Consider the following 5,522-nt stretch of genomic DNA (forward strand, 5'->3'; position numbering starts at 1 on the left):
TAATTGTCTGGAGGGTAAATTTACGGGAGGGGGGTAACAGTCAACGGCGGTAAAAAATATGGGGATAATATTTTCCTTGAAGTAGTTGTCAGGGGGTGATTGCCCTAATTGGGTTATTGTTATAGAACCCAGGCGCGGATCCAGGATTTCGAGGGAAGGGAGGGGGAGCAAATTTGACCTGATGTTTGGCGCCCATGTGTACTCTTCGAAAAGTGGCGCCCACTCCCTCCCGGCCAGGCTAACTTAAATTATCTAATAATCACATTAGAACAAAAATAAAGACGGCTTTTTAATGTGTTCTTGAAAAAAATCCATGAATACATAAATACCAAAAGGTAGGGGGACACAGGGGCGGTTCCAGCCTTCGGCAATAGGAGGGGGGGGGGTGGAAATTTGTTTCAGCCATATTTTCCCCGATCGGCAGCTCGAAGGTAATTTTTGCTTGTTTCTTTAAAGGGGTAGTCCTCATTAGTCACTTCTTGGCTTTTTTCTTATAAATTAATACATAATATCATAATCCTCATTTATATAATGCGAGCACGAAGCGCGAGCTAATTTTGGGGAAAATCTTATGTATTTTTTTCCTAAAATTTGAACTGATTCTGGGCAATGTTTGTTATCCTGAAAAAGAAATGTATGCAACTTAATAATTACTACGAACGCAAAGCGCGAGGGGAAATAAACTGATGAAAAAGATACCTGTTAAAGTAGCATTTAACAATGAAATAATGCGAGCGCGAAGTGCGAGCAGAATCTTTTTGAAATTTTCACCCAAAGAAAGGTAATTCTAAGCACTTTTTTTAACTCAAGCAGAATAGGTATATGAGTAAACAATTAAAGCAAGCGCGAAGTGCGAGCGGAAAATTTCTAGATTTAGTCCTATAATATTTACTGAACGATACACTCTATTCATGATTTGTAAATCCTAAAAAATTTGAGTATTAATAATGCGAGAGCAAAAGAAAAAAATTATACGTTTTAAACTGGTACATGTTAAGGACTGCTTGCACTTAGCCATGAAGGCGTCACATATTTCAACAATCAAAAAATGCGAGCGCGAAGCGCGAGCTGAACATTTTTGAACTTTTTTAAAGAAAGAATGGAAAATTTCAATCAGTTTTTGTAATCGTGAACAGGATAGCTATGTAATTTAACGATTGATGCTAGTGCGAAGCGCGAGCAGAAAAAAAAAAATCGAGATTTAGACCTAAAAGTGGGCCACTCTGTTCATGTTTTGTAAATCATCAAAAGGATGGGTAATATGGGGTCTTCCTACGTTAATAATGCGAGCACAAAGCGCGAGCAGAACATTTTTGAAATTGTGATCTGAAACTGGATAATGATTTGAATTAGAGAACAAGTTGGGTATCTGAATAAACATGCGCGAGCGTGTTTCATATTTAGACCTATAATCTAGGCATTCTAAATACAACTTTAATCATGAAAATCATGAAATTTGATAGTCCGATCTGAAAAAAAGAGTCAATTTCAGCTTTATATTCCTAGCACTTTGTAAAAAAATTGTAAGGTGGATATGGATCGCACTTAAAAAAGAGCTGATATTATTATTACTTTAAGTTTTGACATAGGACCGGGACATCCTTACGACATGCCATCATATGAAAATGATGACTATCTTCCTATTTATCTTGCTAAGCGCAAGAAGAAACAAAGGGACAATTTAATTATTAAATTGATATCATAATTAATGCCTAATGAGGGCACGAAATCTGATGATATCATGGCATAAAAACTGGACATTTCACTTTTGTGATTATGAATAGGATGCATCAGTTTATATATTTTTAACCATTAATGCGAGCGCAAGTCGCGAGCTATAATTTTTGATAAACTGTCATGAAAAGGGGATTTTAAGTAGTTTGTTGTATAAACATTATTGAAACATTCATATAACTCGCCAATCAAAATGCGAGCGTGCAGCGCTCTAGCAGATGCGCCTTTACAACCAGACCAGAAAAGGGATATTTTGAAATCTTCATGGAATACACGAAAATATAGGTACCTGATAAATCAAAATTTGCGAGCGCGTAGCGCAAGCAGCAAATGTTACCATTAAAACCATAAAATTGACATTTTTACAGAGCACTTTTTAAAAACCAATTTGTAAATTACACAAAATAATGAAAGTTCGATTTCCGAGGTGAAATATGTGTTGTATATTGACTTCAATACTTGATATTCGAACTCCATATTGAACAAGATATGTAAATCACCTACTAGGCAATGTGAGCGCGAAGCGCAAGCGAAAGTTTTATATAGTTGCACGAAAGATTCTTTTTATTTTCCAAGTCTTCCCCTCATCTTATTTTATGCCTTCGTCGTCCTTCTCTTCCTTTTTCTCCTCTTTTTTTTCCTTCTTTCTTTCCTTTTTTTCCTTTTTTTTGCTCCACCAAGGGGGGGGGGGAGCTCAGCCCCCTGGATCCGCCTATGGAGACAAGGGGCGGGAAAATATGACAAGCAAAAAAAAAAGGTTATCATCGCCAAAGTAAGGTCATCTCGTCCCAAAATACATGTTTTATTTCGATTTAGAATGATATATTTCTGTGATTATCAAAGACCAAAATAGTAGGGGGACATTTCATATTGTGCCCCCTACTATTTTGAGTAGGTGGGACACGTCCCCCTGCCCCCCCCCCCGGGATTTCCGCCCATAATGTAATATCAATGAGAGCGCGAAGCACGAGTGATTTTGGGGGGTTTCAATTTGGTCTAACTTCTCACCAGAGTAGGCCCTACTAGAATATTGTGAACGGGAGCTGTAGTTTCTGTACTGTTGTTTTAGTATACCCTTCAATATTATTAATGATATAAGTTGCAAGCGTTGCATCATGTGTGTGCGTGTAAGGGGCGGGTGAGGAAGGGTGCGTGGGGGTGTGTGAGGAAGGGTGTGTTTGCGTGTGTGATCAGCCTTGATGATTCACATTTATGGCTCTTCTTCATCATCATACCTGGCTTTGCTTATTGACATACACTGTAAAAACTGTGGTGTTAACCTGACACCAACTGGTGTTGATAGAGGACCACACCCTGAGGTGTTAAAATTACATCCTAGAGATTAAACATAACACCAAAGAGTGTAAATGTAACAACAAAATGTGTTGTAATAACACTTATAGGTGTAAAACTAACACCACCAATTTAACACCGGTGTAAAATAACTGGTGTGGTCCTCTATGTACACCGGTTAACACCACAGTTTTTGCTGTGTACCTGGCTTTGCTCATTGACACATGATTACATTCTTTACTTTCGGAAAGACATCACCGAAAGGCAGAAGACCAGAAGCAGGAAGACCGGCACATTTATTTTGACGCCGTTTATCCTGTAGTATTATCAATATTCATAACGTTTGAGGAGATGGAGGTGGTTCTAGAACACTACAGTTCATCTTAATTCATATAGTTCATATACATGTCAGTAGATGATAGTAGTCTGTCAAAACTGTAGAAAAACACAAAAACACTGCAATGTTGGAAATGCTATAACATGTCCCCAGATGGCGCTCAATTGAAAAGAAATCCGGTTTCTTTCATCATACTCGTCTTGCAATGCACGTGAAAGATGGGATTGGAATATTTCGTTTTTATTTGTACTGTGTTAGGACATGGTGTGGCGTTAATCTTTCTCCAATTGGTGTGAGATAAAACAAATGTGTCTCCGCCATTTGATCCAATTAAGCAGCATTTACTAGAAGATGGCCAGGAGATTGGTGCACAAACAAACAATACCGATAATTAAAAAAAATACACAAATTCCACCTTTTTTACTTCTCCTCAGTCGCGAATTCATAAATAAAAGACGGAGGTTATAAACCTATACACAAGCTACATCCTAATGAACATGAATTACAAATGTTAAAGGGTGATGCGATTCTTGATCGGATCATTACTAACAACCTCCAGGCCTTAATACAATGAACCCTTCGTCACCGATTGGACTAACAGTCTTAGATGCCAGGAAAAAATACCAGACCTACGAGGGAGTCAGATATTCGTCACTTTGACCAGTGGATTTGCAATAACGACTGGTCCGAGGTTAATCAGAAAGGCAGCCTTCAACCGATCTGTGAAAATTTCTACGACACCCTTAAACATATTGACAAAAAGATTTTTTTTTGAAGTATCAAAGGTTATGAAAATGATTTACTAGGGCAAATTTCTTCGATGAAAATGGGATTTTAAGTTTATCTTGAATTATAAAAGGTAGCACCGAAGTTGTAATTCAATAGAAATGACACTCACTTGTGTTTAGAATGAAACGCTGCCTCTCTGATCTGAATCTATATTTGATTGATTGATTGATTGATTGATTGATTGATAACGAATTTATTCATTCCAAAATTTTAACAAAGTTACAAAGTAAAGCAAAATATAATATAACATTTTGAAATGAAATAGGAACCTTCTGGAAAGCAAAGCTTGTTGTCGAAGGTTTCCTTCAATAAATAAGACATATTAATGCAAAAAAACAATATATATCTATATATAATATACAAATCATATCGTACTTGTTGAAGTTCAAAATATATATAATATACAAGTCATCATATCTTTCTTGTAAAAATTATATGTAAATCCTTGTTAAATATGTATATTTTTTACATATTCTTTCAAGTAGAAGATAAACAAGGCTGGATTATATTACAAGATATGAAGAAAAGTGAAAAGGACACACAAGACAAAAACGTTGCGAAAACAGGACGTGACAGAACGGTACAAGAACAAGACATGACAAAAAGTTATACCAAAACAAGACAGACGAAATATCACAAGAACAAAAAAAGACAACAACAACAAAGGACAAAAACGAGTAAAAGAAAAAAAAAAAAAATCTGCACAGGTAGAGCGAATGAAAGGAGACAGGAAAAGAAACGAAATAAAGGCAGGAGGTGGGGGGGGGGGGGACAGAAGATCCATAAGATATCCTAAGTATGATGAATGATGTGAGTGTTATAGTTATTGGTTAGATTTTTTTAAGTGCTCTATTGAAGCTATGAATAGTTGGCTTATTTCGTAAAGTTTGCGGAAGTGAATTCCAAAGTTTGATACCAGAAGATATGAACAGTTTGTTTGTGAATAATGTCCTTGTTCTAGGTAAATGAAAAAGTCCAGCAGATCTTGTAGGGTAGTGATGTACATTTATATTTCGTGTGAACATAGAATAAAATACGTCTGGTAGTTCATCTTTACTAAGGTTGAACATAAAAGATCCAAGATTATAATGGTAAAGATCATGTATCTTAAGAATTCCATGAGTTTTAAAAAGCACATTCGTATGTGCCCGATAATGAGAATGGCAAATAACGCGCAAAGCTTTTTTCTGAAGTAGTAAAAGTCTTTGTGTTGATACCCATGAACAAATTACGAGATCCAAAAAAATGAGTTCGTATTCTATTTCTTTAATTGGAAGTGACAAAAAGTGATAATCATAATCACATACATAACATATGACACGAGAGATTTATAACTACATAGGAATCCGATGGAAATAGGCAGAAAATG

Source organism: Lytechinus variegatus, chromosome 5 (assembly GCF_018143015.1).
Source record: "Lytechinus variegatus isolate NC3 chromosome 5, Lvar_3.0, whole genome shotgun sequence".
NCBI classification, from domain to species: domain Eukaryota; kingdom Metazoa; phylum Echinodermata; class Echinoidea; order Temnopleuroida; family Toxopneustidae; genus Lytechinus; species Lytechinus variegatus.